The sequence below is a fragment of the Zalophus californianus genome, chromosome 5 (assembly GCF_009762305.2).
Source record: "Zalophus californianus isolate mZalCal1 chromosome 5, mZalCal1.pri.v2, whole genome shotgun sequence".
Classification (NCBI taxonomy): domain Eukaryota; kingdom Metazoa; phylum Chordata; class Mammalia; order Carnivora; family Otariidae; genus Zalophus; species Zalophus californianus.
Genome location: NC_045599.1, coordinates 50,969,235 through 50,988,285, shown reverse-complemented (window position 1 = coordinate 50,988,285; position 19,051 = coordinate 50,969,235).

The window sequence follows — 19,051 nt, the reverse complement described above, 5'->3', positions numbered from 1 at the left end:
CATAACTTATGTACCTGATATAATAGCAACAGATGACACCCTTTCTGTGGAGAAGATTAACATGCTGTCTTGAGAGGTGGGATTCTGGCCACTGGAAAGGGGCATCCAGGTGGAGCCAGCGAGGTTCTCCTTCTCCCAGAGCTCCTCCGTGATGGCCCATGGCACAACACGGTCAACAGCAGAAGGACGGTGCTCAGAGACTGACTTAAAGACCAGGAAAAGAGGTAAAACTGCAACAGCTGGGACCCACAACATTCCTTAAGAATTTCTGGGCAAAAGTTTCACTTCCTGCAGGGGCTGAAGAACGGGATCATTTCAGGAAAGATACCCCATTCCTGGGTCCTGGATGCCAGATCCTGGACAGCAGCAGCATCCTACAACACACAGGAAAACAGCAGAGTGTAAACCATCAGCTCCGGAATCATTTAAAGTACTAACACCATGTCCTAAATCCTGCAAAATAAGAATAAATATATCGTATGCCTGATAATACAAGGCCTCCCTGTGTTCTCTGAACAGTTCTACTGTATTCAGCCTACAAATATATATTCTAGCTATAAGGAGTTTTAAACACGTAACTGACAATAATTATCTTCTTGGAATTCAGGGGAGTTTTTTGAGGCAGTGCTACAAATGGCCTAGCTCTCCTAACACAAACCAAACAAACACGAACTCTGACCCAAGAACTTTATACAGCTGCCTTCTGATTCTGGTCACATATGTTAAATTAAACAAGGAAGCCATTAGACTGAGGTGGCTTTAATGCCTTGGTAGCCTAGTGAACAAACCAAAACCTAAGCCTGTAAATGCCTCCAGGTTAAGAAACTGAAACCTAAGGACAAGCAATCACAAACAGCCAACTGGGCTTCCCAAGCAAGGCCACCACTTATGCTTCAGCCAAACTGAGTCATTCCTTTGCTTGCTTCCCCGTCTTCTCTTTGAACGTCTCTCCTCTGGCTCCCAACTTCTCTAGCGTGTCTCTGCCCAATTAGAACCCCTGTTTACTCAAGTAAACATTTTAATATGCCTCATTTTATCTTTTAACACATTCAAACTCAGTCCTGAATACCATTCTAGCTTAAGGTCATGTCCTCTGACATTTAAAAAGGGAAATATTTTAGAGATCATCTGGCCCACCCCACCCCACTCTCACCCTGTGACCACTTAAAATAAGGGAACCAAGACTCAGGAAGGCTGAGGGATGTCCAAGATCATAATGATGCTAATGTTGATCCTTCCTTCTGTGAATGCAGACCAAATGATTTTAATGAGACTTAACAATATCCACATAGATCACTCCTCCCAGCACGTATGAGTGACCAATGCTACTCAGTTATGATAGAAAAAGTGAAATGAAAGTTAAGTGATGTGTCATGCCCTCTCACGTGACAAATCTATTCTGTGGAAGGCTGCCACAAACAATGTGAACGTTCATATCAGACCAGGGAAAATTTAGAAACGGGAAGTGTGCCCAGTTACATGAAGCTTATAGAGATAGCCCTCCAAGTAATTCATAGAGAAGCATTTTTAAATTATCATTTTTATAGGGCTGTATTTTTAAAATAGCTTTAAAAATATTTCACCAAAATGATTATTTCACAAAATGTCTAGAAGTCTGAAATCTAAGTAGAGCTTCCTCTGTTTCTTCTCCTCCCCCTCCCACGCCAAGCCACCACCATCAGTCCACACTCCACTCTGGCTCCAGCATGACCCTGCAAAATCCACCATTGTGATGCTCACCCTGTTGGCCTCTGGACAAATCATTCTGGTTTGTCCTTATGTCCTTCTGCCACAAACAAGCAAGTCCCTCTCTGAAGCTTACTGGTCCTTCTGTTTGCCTTGAAAAGACCTACTTTCTCATCCTCTCTATGCCAACAGCAAATGGATTCCATGTTGCAACCTAAACCCTACTCAAATGTGTACAAAGGAGTGAGTGGGCCATCCAAGCACCTACAAGCATCAACTTATTAAATGGACGCATAAATGCAACATAGGAATAAATAGGCCAGTGTGCTGGTTTTCCATATAAAATTCTTCACACACTGGCCAAATGTAAGCCCACTCCTGGCTCCCACCAACGTGTATATTTAAGATCATCCCACATAGTACCACTTTTTCCATACAATGCACCTCAGTGAGTTGGACGATCTTGAGATGGGCTGACAGAATAGCAACGGTGGGCAATAAGGGGCCAACGAAATGCAGAAACTATAGGATTCAGGGTATAGTATTATCAGTAACAAGTGAGTCACATTATTATCTCAATTTGAAGGCTCACCTGAGAATTCTACAAAGTTGTCTGGTTCAGGGAAAAAAAAAAAATCTCAAAAAAAAAGTGAGAGAGAGTAGGAACTATAGGAAAATGAGAAATGTTTTGTTATCATAGAAGTCAGGAAAAAACTTTTAAATATATTTTGAAAAAAATTTACTACTACTCATGTAGTAATTTGAGGTCGTTTTTCCTACACTTAGTAAATGAGAGTACCTAGACTACTACTACCACTACAAAAATATATGTGAAGTGAAAGGCAATTTCAACTAAGTCTAAATGTTATACTATATCAGGGTATGCAATAAACTAATTTTTAAATATAAACATAGTTCTGCAATTTTTTAAAAGAGAAAACCAGCTTCTCCCTGCTATGACAAAATGACTATTAAACAAATACTTGAAAAATATCCACTTGAGGGGCACCTGGCTGGCTCAGTTGGTACAGCATGGGACTCTTGATCTCAGGGTTGTGAGTGCAAGTCCCAGGCTGGATGTAGAAATTACCTAAAAATTAAAAATAAAAAACTTTTTTTTTTAAAGATTTTATTTATTTGAGAGAGCATGAGCAGGGGGAGAAGGGGCAGAGGGAGAGGGAGAAGCAGGCTCCCCGCCGAGCAGAGAGCCCAATGTGGGTCTCAATCCCAGGACCCCGAGATCATGACCTGAGCCAAAGGCAGAAGCTTAACGAACTGAGCCACCAGGGCGCCACCAAAAATTAAAAAAAAAAAATCTTTAAAAAAAATAGCCACTTGAAGGTTGTCAAATTATGGCCCTGCTCCCAGAATCCTCCCCACGTGTCCTGGGTCCTGCCCTGAACTCAGCCCCATTTTATGAGCACAACCACACCAAACATCAATTCTGCTTCTCCCTCCTCTCCTCGCAAATTGCCCCGCTCATTGCTTGCTATTTCTGTGTCTTGCTTCTCCTATTTCGAAAGCAGAAAAGTCTCTTTCCTTTCCAAACTGCTTCTTCCTCAGCTCCCACACATAATTTTGGTTTTATCAATCCCTTGCCTCTTTGGTCTACCATTCTGTACTTAAGTACTCCCTTCTGAGCATCACCCACCAGGGCTTGAGTCTCCATAACCCTAACATACCCATTTTTTTCCTCCAGAGCACTGTGCCTTAGCAGCCTCTTTCTGTTCTGCACGGCATCGACAAACTTTCAAAGGAACAGTCTAGATTTCCTTACCACTTTCACATGCTTTAAGCAAAAATGCAACCAAGCAGCAAGTATGGGAGCATGAGGCTGAGTGCATCTGAAGCAACCTGATACGGGCAGCCCCCCACCTCCCACCATAGCCCTGATACAGGGGCTCCAGCAAATATCCAGCCTGAGAGGAAGGAGGGCCCTGGGTCGCCACATCGCTTAGGTTTGGAATTTTGAATTTTCATATGAACGCTAATAATGGTGAAATAGTAGCAATTTATTTGACTTTTTAAATAATGAGGAACAAGTAAAATACCTCTTTGGGTTGCATCCCGCCTATGGCCCTGAAATTTGCAAACTATTCTCTGAAACCTTTGGCTTCCTTCACCCAATTTTCCAAAACCAGTTTTCTTAGAAGTCATCAGCGACCCCTCAGCTGCCATAAAAGAAGGCCTTTCTCACTCCCTTTCCTGAACTCTCTCTCTGGGAGGGTGGGCACGTTCTATCACAAACCCCTGTGGTAAACTGCCATAGCTAAGACTCTGTGCCTCCACCCTCTCCTCGGTGTTCTTGTCTTGTCTCCTCTGAGGTTTATCTTGCTTGATCATTTTCTTTTTTGCTTTTTCAAAAACCTCTAATTGCAGAGATCATCTAGCCTCTGGGCTTCAACTATTCCCACTACAGAGCTCCCCCCACTAAAAATCTTCAATTTCTCTCATTAACCCCATTCTCAAACTCCTATGTATTGGATTCAAGAACCCCCCAAAACACCCTGTGCTGACTCCACCTCTTCCTCAGCGCCACTGCCACCAAATCCACCAGCCGACCAGCCTCACAACTTCACCAACTTCTTCCTCTCTGCTGACAGCCAATCAGCCATCTCTTCTCCTCTGTGCCCTTTGCAAAATGTATCGTGAATATTTCTTCTTCTCCTTTCTTTCTCCTGGACTCTCATTAGCTCTCAGCTGGATGACTAATCCCAGAGCCTGAAACCCCGTCTCCCAGGCCCAGCTCCTTCACTGCTTACTTCCACTGTGGTGCCAGATTCAGGTTCCGGAAGGCGTCAAGTCCTGCCACTCCTCGGCTCACAACAACTAAATGGCTCCCCGCTACTGACCAAACTGGAACTCAAGACTCTCTGCCAGCTGACCGCCCCCACTCTTGTCAGCCTATCTGCCTCCCATCCATTTCAAATGCCAAGCATTTCAACCAAACTGCCTCATCTGTTTCCCAAACACACGTCACTCTCTTTGCTTAAGCCACTCATTGTCCGCCCTTTCCTCTATCAAAATCCTAAACGGCAAGCAAAGCACTTTTTTAAAGGTCCCAAATGCCTCCTGACTAATGCAACCCTCCTCTTCTCTGAAACCTTATAAGCCTGTATCTATTCCTCTGGCAGGACTTAGCACACTAGAGCCTACATTAGAGTTCACGGTTGCTTATGTGTTGTCTCCAAGACAGTGGGTTCCTCGGTGTGGCAGGCTTGGGTCTCATTTGCCCTGGACCCCTCACCACACTAGCACAGTAATGTCCGCCGATGTATTTGAGGACCAGGTGACCGAGCCAATCTTCTGTCTGTACTGGTGATAACAATCACATCATAGGTTTTCACCACCTGGGGTTGAGTCTAGTCGTAGGAGAAAGTGAGGCGGACTTCTCTTGCAGGCTGAGACAATCTTGGAATTAGAGTGATGCATACATTGCAAGGGAGTTACAGGTGCAACATTGCACATTTAAGCTTGACAATGATTCATGTCAAGTGAACTTTCACTGCTATTTCTAATTCTCCTTCCAATCTGATATTACAGCTACTGCTTAGTCACCAGGACAGCACGCTCCTTTGCATCAAAACCACCCTCCTCAAAAATCCCGCCCCTGATACTCCATCCACGTCTGATCCACCATGCTGTCTGGACTACAAAGTTTCATTTCATTCTCCTTCAAAATAAATGTGGTATGTTTTTAATGGAAACAGGAATACATCACACATGGTTAAAAAATAATTCAAGCAAACAAAAGTTCTGAATGAAGTACTGAATGAAAAGTCTCCTTCCCAAAACCATACTTCCTCAGCTGAGGAATCTCTCAGTCTCCTAAAGGGCAGCCACTATACCATTTTTGGGATACCCTTCCAGAAGTTTTCCCTCCCCTGAAAATATATAGAAAATAAACTAACTTTTTCACAGGAACATGAGAACACAATGCATACTCTTGTGCAACTTGATTTTTGTTCTTACCATACTCAGTAACTTATAAATCTAAGTTAATACATGCAAAGCCCTTAGAATGGTTCCTGGCCCACAGTAAGCGCTAAGTAATTTTCAGGTGGAGTGTATCAGAGGACATCGCAGCACTCAAGAGTTTATACCAATTAGACCCCAAAAGCACACAAATAAACGCTGGGATTCCGCTGGACAAGAGCTCAGAGGTGCTTCTTCCCACGCACATTCCGAGAGACAGGCTCCCTGCAGACTTGGCTATTACCTCTCCCCCTGGTGTGGCATTTGGAGGAAATGGTGGCCCCAGAGCTCACACTTCCTAAATAAAATCACACCTACCTCCCACTGATCCCACCAAGTCTAAACAATACACAGAGGAGTAAAGGCTTCCTAAAGGGTTTTTGCTGCAACCACTTCCAAAACACAGAGAAAAACACTTTCTTGCACTTAAACTTGATTACACGGTAAGGAAGGATATATTCAGCCAGGTACGATTAGCTGTGTGGAATCAGCACCCCGAAAATTCTGCCCGAGCTGGCTCAGCTCTGCACTAGGTCACGGGGTGTTTCTAGAAAGTCAGGTGGAGTCCCTTGCATTTGTCTCAGGTCCCAACCCTTCCTGAGTCCTCTAAAAAGAGCAGAACTCACAGGAGGTGTGAATTCAGATGTTGACTCAGGCGAGCGCAAGGCCACGCGTTCCAGCGGCTTTGGGAGATGACCCTAAAGTCCCTGTCACCCCTCCAGAGCAGTTTTCAGCTCAGAGAACTTTGGAAAGCTCAGAAGAACACAACCCTGTTTCCGCCATTTTCGCTCCCACACCCGCAGGCCCGCAGCACTTCCGGCTCATTTGCATACCTGATGGGCCTTTCTCGCCCCCGCCCCCACCCTTTCCAGGATCTTTCCGCAGCCTACCAGAATGCAGCTCGTCAGCCTGGACACCAGGGGGAGCGGGGGGGAGAGGGGGAAGGGAGAGAGGGAGAGGGGAGGGGGAGGGGGAGGGGGGGGCCAGGGGAGCGGGGCGCCAAGCGTTCTGACCCTAGGGGCCGGGGTGGAATTGGGAGAGCCTGTGACTACAATTAAGGGGAAGCTGGCGACTTAAACACTGCTCCTGAACAATTAGTTGAGGATCAGTTAAATATAAGCCCCCAGAGACTTCTTTGCAAGGACATGTACCCCTGTGGACGCCTGGACCCATGTGCACACACACACACACCGGATCCACTCAGCAACTGAAAAGAGGAGAAAGAGAAAGAGAAGGAAAAACAGTGGCACTCCTGCGTCTCACAGGGGAAGAAACATGAGAGGCTTGACCCCTTCATGTTGCTTGCTGAGAGGCTTATGTGGGGTGAGGGACTGGGTCAAAACAGGGTCTATCTTAGACACCTGTTCTTGCCACCGACTCTCCCAAACGTTTCCCAAAGGCCTAGAGCACCGGATACACGTACCCACATAACTGCACATACACAGAGAAAATGAGCCTTCCTTCTTAACAGCTGCAGCTTCTTAACGGAATGGACTTTCCACTGAGCCTGTCATATAAACTAGCCCACAGCCCCTGTCAAGGAGAATATTAAAAATCCAGGAAAAAGTGGAGTCAACAGGGCATAGCTTACCTAAAGTAGCACTTGGCCAGGCCACCTGGGCCAACAGAGGTTCACGGGCTACTGAATTCCCTCAACTGTTCTGGACCAGAACAAGTAGAAGCTTTTCTGAGCAAAATAATAATCAGGCCAACCTCCTAGAGCCTTAGGTGTGAACACAAAGCTGAGGGGCAAAAGGACAGGGCAGTGTCGCACCAAGCTCAAGACGAAGGGAACACACCGTGACAGTGCGTCACGGCTGGAATGTGGGCTGAGCATTGATTGTGCTGAAGGCAAACTGACCTAGTCCCCCCTGCACAGACGTGAGAGAGGAGTGGGACGTAAGTGTAGGGGCGGGATCAGACACTCTCCAGGGAAGGATGGATGATGACTCCGAGCAGCTGTCTGGAAAGTTCAGGGCTGTTGAGCTGTTCCAGTGACTTTAGGGAATTAAGATGTTTGGGGTAGGAGTCCCAGACAAAACTCTGAATTTAGTCTAGTTTCCAGTTGCTCAGACCAAAAAACCTTGGTGTCATTCTTGACACACATCTCCTCCACCCCCCACCCTCCCGCCAAAGTCCAGTCTATCAGGAAATTCTATCAGCCTTATTTTCTCGATATATCCATTTCTGCCCATTTCCCACCACGTGGGAAATGCTGCTATCTATCACCCTGGTCCGAGTCATCATTAGCTCTCACCTTGATTACTGACATAACTTCCCCAGGGTTTTTGTTTCCATCCTTGCTCACCTACAGTCCACACAGCAGCCAGAACGATAGTTTGGTAAGTGATGAATCACTACATTCTCCACCTGCAACTAATATTACACAGTGTGCTGACTAACTGGAATTTAAATAAAAACTTGGAATTAAGGAAGGCATGTGATGTGATGAGCCCTGGGTGTTATAGGCAACTAATGAATCATTGAACGCTACACCAAAAACAAATGATGTACTACATGTTGGCTAATTGAATTTAAACAAAATAAATAAATAAATGAATGAATGAATAAATAAATAAATAAAAACTTGAAGAAAAATAAATATTTATTTGCACAGCAAAAATAAGTAAATAAAATGTAAGTCAACTGGAAATCCTGTGATAGCTCCCCTTCTCACTCAGAGGAAAAGCTGAAGTCCTTCCACTGCTTTACAAGGTCCTCTAGAGTGTGGCCCCCATGGCGGCGAGGCCCTCACCTCCTACTCCTCTCAGCCTCACTCAGTGCACACTGGCCTCCTCATCCACCAGGAACTGACCAGGACCACTCCTGCCTCAGGGACCTCCTCAAATGCAGTTCCCTCTGCCTGGGAATCTCCTCCCCAGGTATATTCATGATTCACCACCTCAGCTCCTTCAGGCTTCTTTTCAAATATTGACTTCTCATAAAGCTCTACCCCATTTAAAATTACAAGCACATACAAATCTCCCTTAAACTTCTCTATTTCTTTTCATATCATTTATCACTTTCTAATGTTATATTTAAGCACATTTACATATATTGAATGCATTTATTATACATTTATTACCCTTCCTGTCTTTCCCCACACAAACATGCAAAGTTCCATGAGCACAAGTTTTACATAATTTGTTTACTCGTGAATTCTTTGAGCCTACTAGATTGTCAGGCATTTAGAGGACTCTCAACACAAGTAGTCTAAATAAACAAATATGGTCATTTATGTCAAAAGCTATTGAATGGCTCCTTTGCCAGAGCAGGAGCTCCTCCATGAAAGGAAATGTGGCATCCATCCATTCACATATGTGGTAAGTATTTACTGAGCACCTAATCTATACCAAGCACTATGCTGAACAAAACATGTACAAGTTCCTGCCTTCATGGAACTTACAAATTAGTGACTAGAAACAGATACTCAACAAGTAACTGCACAAATGAGATCATTACAGCTGACATAGTATACCATTAAAATAGTCCAGGAAAAACGTTATGTTTTCTATTGGGTTGGTGGTAGAGGAGATGGAAAAATCTAAGCAGATTAAAGATTATTTAATAAAGAGAACATAATGGGAGATGTCAATGTCTTAGATGGGCTTGGGGAGAATATATGACAAAGGTTAAGTCCCAAAGCTCTGGTTTAAGTAACTGAGTGGATGAAAGTGCCCTTTGCTAGAGTAGTGTAGTAGGCTGAATAACGGTCCACCAAATATATCCATGTTCTAATTCCTAGAATTTGTAAATGCTATCTTATCTGGAAAAAGGACATTTGCAGGTATGATTAATTTAAAGATCTTAAGAACAGGAGATTGTGGGCGCCTGGGTGGTTCAGTTGGTTGGGCGACTGCCTTCGGCTCGGATCATGATCCTGGAATCCCGGGATCGAGTCTCGCGTCGGGCTCCCTGCTCAGTGGGGAGTCTGCTTCCCACTCTGACCCTCCCCCCCCCATGCTCTCTCTCTATCTCATTCTATCTCTCAAATAGATAAAATCTTTAAAAAAAAAAAAAGAACAGGAGATTGTTCTGGATTATTTGGGTGGGCCATAAGTGCAATCCCATATAATCACATGAATCCGTATCACACATGTATCCTTAAAGAGGGAGATCAAAAATACACAAACACACAGGCACAGAAGGCAGTATGAAGATGGAAGCAAGAGAGATTTGAAGATGCTGGCTTTGAAGATTGGAGTGATGGGATCATAAGCCAACTGTGATGGTTAATTCTATGTGTCAACGTAACTGGGCCACAGGGTGCCCGGATGTTTGATCACACATCATTGTGGGTGTGTCTATGAGGCTGTTTCTGGATAAGATTAACATTTATTGCAAGACTGAGTAAAATAGATTGCTTCCCTAATGTGAGTGAGCCTCAGCCAATCAACTGAAGACCTGAGTAGAACAAAAAGGCTTAGTAAGAGGGAATTCCTCCAGCCTGACTGATAGAACTAAGTAAGACATTTGTCTTCTCCTGCCCTCAGACTGGAGCTTACACCACTGGTCCTCCTGAGTCTCTAGCTTGCAGATCTTGTAACTTCTCACCCTCCATAGTTGCCTACGCCAGTTCCTTATAATAAAACCACACGTACACACACACACACACACACACACAAACACACACACTATTGATTCCATTTCTCTGAAAAACCCTCGCTAATACACCAAGGAATGCTGGAAACCATCAGAAACTGCAAGGGTCAAGAAACAGATTCACCCCGAAAGCCTCCCAAGGAGCTGCAGTCCCGCTGACACCTTGATTTCAGCCCAGTGAAACTGATTTTAGATTTCTGGCCTCTAGGACTGTGAGACTATAAGGCACCGCTTTAAGTCAATCTGACTGCAGTAATTTGTTACAAAAGCCATAGGACACGGACACAATAGGAATCACTATAAGAGGAGATAGGGGAGGTCTCAAGATTTGGTTTGGAACATGGAATCTGGGATGCCTATCACACACCTAGGCATCAGGATTTGGACATGCAGGTATGGAACTGCTGGAATTGTCTGAGCAGGTTTATAAACCCCGAGGCCCAGGGACTGGAATGCATAAGAAGCAGAGCAAAAAGGAAAGACGGATGAGCACCACATCCTCTAAGGCAGTCTCAACAGTGAGAGGTCAGGAAGAAGGATACCCTGAGAAAGAAACAGGAGAGCATGGGGGTGAGGCCAATGGAGGTGAGTGTTTTTGAATTACAGGGTCATCAACTCTGGAGCAGAACCCAGCGTGGAAGAGATGTAAGAGTGAATGGCTGATGAGGTAGAAACAGAGCCTGTGTGGGCAACTTATTCTTGAAGGATATTTGGCTTGGAAAGTAAATAAAGAGAGCAGATAGTTGCCGGGAATATTGGCCCCAGGGAGGATTTTTTGTTGTTGTTGTTGTTGTTCTTACTTTAAATAGGAGGGTCTAGGGCATCAGGGCATTGGGTGTGCCTTGAAAATGCCCTGAGAGACTAGAAACAATCGAAAATGCAAGTGAGGGTGAGGTTGCCGGCCGGAGCCTGAGAAGGACTGAAAGGGGGAAGCATGCAGAGAGCAGGTCTCAATCTGCGCCGTCATTTAGGATTTCCTGGGGATAATTTTAAAATCCTGATGCTCAGCCTGCACCCAAGACAAACGACATCAGATTTCCTGAGTTAGGACCCAGACATCAGTCACTGTGAATGCTTCCCAGATGATTCCAAAGAAGTGGGCCAGGGGCTTCAGACCACACCCAGAAGTCATGGCCTTGAGTCCAAGGAGGGTCAGGTGCAGGTGCGGGTAGGGCTGGAGGTTTGGTGGGTTTAAGTTAGGGAGTTGCCAACTTCACCTTGGTATTTTCAAATTCAAGACAAGGTCATGTGCTAAGTATGTCCTGAGCATATCATGGAATAAGGGGAAGAATGAGAGCTGAAGAAAAGGGAAAAAAGAGATGACTTAGTTCATACTGAGAGTGGAAAAGAGAAGATGGCCCAACTGGGGAAATGTGGCAAGAGCGCTGGAAAGGGCTGTGAACTTACAGCTATACCATCCACCCAACCAGTCAACTGTCATTTGTCAGAAAGACACCACACTAGGCAGTAAGGATAAAATATAAGCAAGACACTGTCCTCACAGATTTCACAATTCAATGAGAAAGGAGACATATATAATAAAGAGAAGATTCAGGAACTTAACCCAATCAGAGGGATAGCTGGGGCCCTAACGCTTATGGGGACTGGAGGCATCTCCTTGCATCACAATACCTGGTACACAGGGTGCCCGAAGCTGTGGTCATTGTACTCCAAGAACTTGCCCGCTGCGGGGAAAGGGAGGACATGAAATTGACATGAAATGACAATTCGGCTTTTATTCGTCAGGCATGACTAAAGCAGCTGCAAAACATAATGACCTATCAGCAGCACGGTGTCACATGGCGTCTCCAGGCAGGAGGAAGTCTCAAGAGCTCTCAGAAGGGGCGCCAATGCAGAGGTCAACATGGCATTTTCTACATGGTAATCTCCATGTGACATTCAGAAAGTGGTCACTAGGTGGCAGGATTTACATTTGCAAAATGACTGCCAGTTGTTGGATAGGATGTAGGAACTAATCAGATACCAGCTGGTGCCCAAAACCAAACTTCCTGGCCTGCCCAGGGAGTTTCCCGTGCCAATGTGACCAGCAAGAAGAACAATAAATAATGATGGTTTTAGGTCACTGTTTAGATCACTGTGAACTGATTGACCCATGGTTATTTAGTTTCACGTATCTCTAGCCTCTAAAACTATGTTGTCCAATAAAGTAGACACTAGTCACATGGACCTCTTGAACACTTGAAGTGTGGCTAGTGCAAATGAGAAACTAATATCTAATTTTATTTTCTTTAATTCATGTAAATATAAAAGCTGATATTCTATTTCAATTATTGAAAAACTTTCAATTATGCTTAAAATCACTTGGGTATGTCAATCCCAAGTTGAACCCTTTTCAACTATAAATTTTCTGAAATCTAAATACAGACTAAGGGGGTGCCTGGGTGGCTCAGTCAGTTAAGCGTCTGCCTTCGGCTCAGGTCATGATCCCAGGGTCCTGGGATCGAGCCCCACATGTAGCTCCCTGCTCCATAGGAGCCTGCTTCTCCCTCTCCCACTCCCCCGCTTGTGTTCCATCTCTCGCTGTGTCTCTCTCTGTCAAATAAATAAATAAAATTTTGAAAAAAATAAATACAGACCAAGAATTTCCAATGAAAATGTACTGTGATATTGAGATGTGGTGTAAGTGTAAAATCCACAATACGAAAAATAAAAGGTAAATATTTCGTTAATATTTTACACCGACTACAGTGATTTTTACATTGCATGGAATTTTATATAATGTTTTGATGTATTAGACTAAAATACATTACTAGCATTAACTTCACCTAGTTTTTAAATCTTTTTAATGTAGGTATCTTAGTCTGCTGTAACAGAATACCATCAACTAACTGGTTTGTTTAAACAACAAACATTTACTTCTCACAGCTCTGGAGGCTGGGAAGCCTAAAATCAAGGTGCGACAGATTCAGGATCTGGTGAGGGTCCTCTTCTTGGTTTGGAGACAGCTACCTTCTTACTCTATTTTCACTTGGTGCAGAGAGAGATCATCTCTCTTATGTCTTTTAAAAGGGCACAAATCACATCACAAGGGCTCCCCTCTCATGACCTAATGACTTTTCAAAAGCCCCCACCTACAAATACTATCAAACTGGGAATTCAGTCAGTCAAAACATATAAATTTTGAAGAGACATAAACCGTGCAGTCCATAACAGTGGGCTACAAGAAAATCTAAAATTACTTAGGTGGTTCCCATTGTTTCTCTTGAGCACTGTTGTTCAGAAGGATGTGTCAAGTTCGCCTATGCAATGGGGTTTTTGTTTAATGAGATGACATGGGGGACTGAGAAAACACAGGACAAAAAAGTGGCTAGGGAATGAGGCTGACCTGGGCGAAGGGAGCAGTTGTCACAGAGCAGTGGGCTGGCATTCCCCTACCTTGCTCCACTCTTATGCATGACACCCTGACCAAATGGGCATTTTTCATTTCTAGCCCAAAGGGACAGTAGATTCAAGTCCTGGGGAGACAGGGTGGCTGGGGCAGTGTCTTTCAAATTTCACCCAGAGCCTTTTCTGTATACAATCCCCCACTTCTAAAGCTGGATCCCTCTCTGTTCTCAGGGGCGCTGGTCTCAGTTCAGATCCTGTCCTAAGAGAGGATTGTCAAAGGGAGTAGGGGGAGCAGAGAACAGAGTTCAAAGATTTCTTCAAAGCATTGGGAAAAGCTGGTTGTTCTGACTGTTTCTTCTCTTCTTCAGATTTCCCCATCACCTTCCTTCTCCTGTTTTATCTCTGGTGCCAGACTCCTTAGGTTCAAGCCCTACACATCCCTGAATGACCCTGAACAATTTATTTAGCTTCCTTGTGTTTCTTCACCCAGAAAAGACTACTCAGAGTGTAGTCATAAAGATTAAATGAAAAAAATATCTGTGAAGTACATAAAACAGTACCTGGCCATAATAAGCACTATGTGTTAGATATTATTATTATTTTCTCATACCTTTTTTTCAACTTCCTTATGATGGCGATAAAGAGTTGGCATTCTAAGTCATAATATTTTTAAAAAACTAAAAAGTAAAAATACTTCCCAACCCAATTTTGCAGTTGAAAGTATAAAGAAAAAGTGACAAGCCAACAAAAGGTACATCTCTTCTGCAACTGTGAACCATGGTCAGGCTGTTTTCCTGGTAGATTTCTGGGTTGGGAATGGGCCACCTACTGCCTTGAGCACCCAAACCCTCAGGTATCCAGATTTCCGCTCCATCCCATGCAGAAAAAACTGCCTGATGCTTGGTCGGCATGTGCAGAGCAAACTGTCATAGGTCTTAATGGCGGTGGTAGCTCAGTCATTCCTAACAGCACATTTTGACATGACAGCTGACTTCTCTGGATGCACTGCCCTGCTCAGGCTTCACATCTTTCTCAGAAAACCACAGCTTGGGCTAGCTCTAAGACAATTCCTGCAGTGGCTCCGACATTATTGGCTCATACAAAGCCAACATTGTTTGTCATGTGCTTGGTTTATTTTTGGCTCTTGAATACTTACCGTGCATATGTTTCAAACCTACGAGTCAGCCTCACTTTACACAGCAGATACAAGAGTAGTTAAATTCTGAAAAATCAGGTCATCTAAAAATGCACTAGATGTGGTTACAGTTTAAAGGAGGGTGAGGTGCAGTCATGGATAAACTGAGTCCTTTGTTAAAATAAATCTTTCCATTTCATCAGTGTAACAAATTCCAATTTTTATGGTAGATTTGTTTAAAATGAATTAAACTATGTTTAGAAAGTGAAAAGGAAAGTTTAGAATTTCCTCCTTCTACTTCATCCCTTTTTTTTTTTTTTTTTTTGGTTTGTTTCTTAATAGACCTGCAATGGGAAGGAACTGTGTTCAAAGAGGAAGACTATGCTAGAACTGAAGCTATAATCGCAATCTTCCCATTCTTGGCCTTGGGGTTGCAAGTTTGATTGCATCTCCATGTAAAGACATTTTTTCTCTAACCTTGATGTTTATTTATGGCTGATCTTCACAGTCTATGTTTATGCAGGAATACAAAATGGATTTTCTCTCTCTTGTTGAAAATCCCAAGGCCAGTTCTTGGCTTCCTATTTTCTTCCCCACAGGTTCCACATGCTTGCATCTCATTTGAAAGAAAAAGCCAAAAGCTAAATGTGTACCATCTTGGAGGTGAACTGCCTACCATGTCGGTCAATGTCAGGGTTGGGGGCATGGTGCATCTCAGGTGTTCAGGGCCCTCTGCTCCCTGACTTCCCTCCAGCAAGGCACAACCCACTGGCCAGGCTCAGCTGACCACGGGGTCCCAGCCCCAGAAGTGGAGGAAGCTCGAGGCTTTTCCTTTGCAACTGTACTGGCTACTGACCTGATCAGGCATCTGGACAACCCCACAGGGTCTTGGAAGAATGAGGACCTATGGAGAGAAAACACATGGGTGCTGCCTGGGCCTTCCAGAGACCAAGACACATGATGATCCTACAGAAAAAACGTGCGGAAGAGTAAGGGCTAAACGGGGTGCTAGGAGGATGAAAAGCTGTAACTAAAGATGAGGCTCAAAAATAGAAAGGAATATAAAAATCCAAGAGGAAGAAAAGTTAGAGATAAAGGTATTTGAAGCAAGAACTGAACGCCAACAAAACAAACTTTGCAAGAAAAACGTTTTCAGAAACGAAGTACAGGAGGAGTGGCATCCCCTGGTTGGCATGGAAGTAAGGGCTCGTGTAAAGGACACAAAGGAGAAGAACGGAGAGGCATTTCCCTGAGCACAGAGGCCGGGCAACTGCAGGGCTCTGATCCACTCTCTCTGAACTGATGAATTCCTGTGATTGGGGTTGGCTTTGTCTTGTTTTGTAGGTTACAGCCCAGAGTAACTCAGTACACACTTACAAACACGATATTTTTCATTATTTTGAAGTAAAGCACTCCAAAAGGCAAATTGTCCCAGACTAGCAAATCTTCCCCCCAAACCAAAAACCTTCAATATGTTCCAACTACGCAGGACCTAAGAGAGACCGATTTGGAGTGTAATCAGGGTGTCTACTCGGGACAAACAGTGACCCTCTGGGGAAGTAAAAGGGGAGAGAGGTTGGTTCCAGCCAGGCCATGTTCAGTAGCTTCGGGCACCTTTGGAGATGTGAGCTATGCTTTAACATAGACAGAAGCTGAGCTGGTGTGTGAGGTTCAAGCCAGCTCTAGAAACGTGTTTACAAGACACGTGCAAGTGTTCAGATGTCGCCACAAGAAAAGCTCTCTGTGCAGCATCTTAACCTTCTATTTCTAGTTCCTCAGCTCTTCCCCAAAGCCCTTCATCCTCCACCCTGGGCACCCCCGTGCAGGCTGACTGCTCAAGAACTCGTGTGATTGGAGACAGCCTCCTTCACAGGAGGCGGCAGCAGTAGGCATAGATTGGGCAGGCAAACCTGGTGGGCTCCCTTAATAAGCTTCTTTGTTTGTATAAATATTTCCCCTTGGCCCTACTTACCAATCGGCAGCCATGATGTTTCCCAATCACAACAATAAATGGGGCCTGGGGCAGCCACCTCTTGCTCCATCATTAAAGAGGACTATTTACAGTGGCCTTTGCAGTCAATCCATCTCCTTCTCAGTGGAAAGTCAACTGCAGCTCACAGTAGTCACTGGTTGTGAGCGAGGAAGCACTTGGTGGTCAATAGCACTGGGCCTTCAGCAGCCCCAGCACTGGCTCAGAGCTGTAGATTATGCACAATTAAGAAAATGCATCTGTGTGAAGCAAGGAACAGCCCACAGGCCTGGGGACCGAGTCAGCATGTCCTTGGCATTTACTAGGTCCAGATGTCTTTATCTTCTGGGCAGGAAGTCAGAGTCTGTCCAGATGGCTTCTTGATTGCTTTCAGCCCAGCTGATTAAATTTCTAGGGCTGACATCCCTTCCAAATACACTCTCCATCCTCTGAAAATGTGGTTGTCAAATAAGTGCCAGAAGAATCCCTGCACACAACAGCTAACTGGGAGGGCTCAGATTGGAACCTGAGTGTCTGGGACATACACACTGTGCAAATTTCCTGCCACGTGGTTGTGGTTCTGGAATTCTTTCTGTTACAAGCAAGGGAATTTCTGGAAAGGCAGTGTGGTGAGGTGCAAGAGCGTGACTCTGGGATCAGATGGAGCCCATGAGGAGTCATGGATTCTCCACATTTTGACCTGTGACCTTGAGCATATCCCTAAACCACTCTGGCCTCAGTTTACTCACCTATAAATTTATGATAACAACAGGAACTTCCTTGATAGGTTGTTGTGAAGATTTTTTTGAGAATATGCATGTCAAGTGCTTCTAGGAGTACCTGGCTCCTTCCTAGTAAGGGTTCCTTGCATGTATTTTCTAAGGAGTCTTCTTTAGTTTTGCTCCTAGCTTCCGAAGGAGGACCTGCTTCTTAGAAACAGAGACCTGAAATGGGGGTGACAAGCTAGCCTGGGCACCCACACATTCCTTATGTTAGAAGTAATAAATTATGGGCGCCTGGGTGGCTCAGTCCGTTAAGGGTCTACCTTCGGCTCGGGTCAGGATCCCAGGGTCCTGGGATGGAGCCCCACGTTGGGCTCCCGGCTCCGCGGGGAGCCTGCTTCTCCCTCTCCCTTTGTCCCTCTCCCTTCTTGTTCTCTCTCTCTCAAATAAATAAAATCTTTAAAAAAAAATAATAAATTTTTCTCCATAGTCCTTTACGGGTTACCCTTCTATCACAAGCACCCTTGAGAGGTAAGCAGGACAGATGCTATTTCCCTTTTATAGAAGAGGGGGAGACTCTGAGAGGCTAATGACTTGTCCAAGGTCACACTCAAGTAGCTGAGTCTGAAGATGGAAACCCATAAAGGCTGCTGAACTCCTACCTGCTACTAATCCTACCCCCAAGAGGAAGTCAGTGTTGCGTGTGGTGCAGAGGAGTTGAACAAAAGCTCCCCTCAAACCACCACCATCACACCCCCAACTAATGCCTCCCCTCACACCAATGGGACTTTTCTGGGGTTCACTAGAATGAAGAAAGGATGCCATCCTGCCATTTACCGAAATTGTCTCTTCCCTCTCTGCTGGTTCAGCAAGTGCTTTCCTCCTATGCTTCACTGGGCAAGGGAATTTAATCTTAATATGATGCTCACAGTAAAAAACCTGACAAGAGACAGGATGTGAAAAATGTTCCAGAAGGGCTAAAAGTAAATGGTTTACTAATAATGTGAATATGAATAATCTCAGCTCTTGGGAACGTCAGGCTCATGTTGTTCTTTTACATGCTTAAATTAAAAAAAAAAATGACAGGCTTGGATTAGCTTATTTTAAAGCTTATTTTTAGTTTTAAAATTTCTAATATTAATGTACAACTATCAGGACGACTTTATTTCAGAGTTAAGGGTTTATCTCGGAATCCCCATCCCCAGTCCTATTCTGTAGTCCCTGTAACCCAGTGCCTGTTAATATATATTCATTTAAAGCTTGAGAGAAAAACCCTAAGGATGCCTTTAACATTTATGCCTTTATAAAATATACCAGATGAAAGAAAAGTTACTAAATGGCCCTGACATTATGGTTAATTGGAAGTTAAAACTTGATAAATAGGGCGCCTGGGTGGCTCAGTTGGTTAATTGACTGCCTTCAGCTCGGGTCATGATCCTGGAGTCCCGGGATCGAGTCCCGCATCGGGCTCCCTGCTCGGCGGGGAGTCTGCTTCTCCCTCTGACCCTCCCCCCTCTCATGTGCTCTTTCTCTCTCACTGTCTCTCAAATAAATAAATAAAATCTTTAAAAAAAAAAAACTTGATAAATATTCTTATATATTACACATATTTCC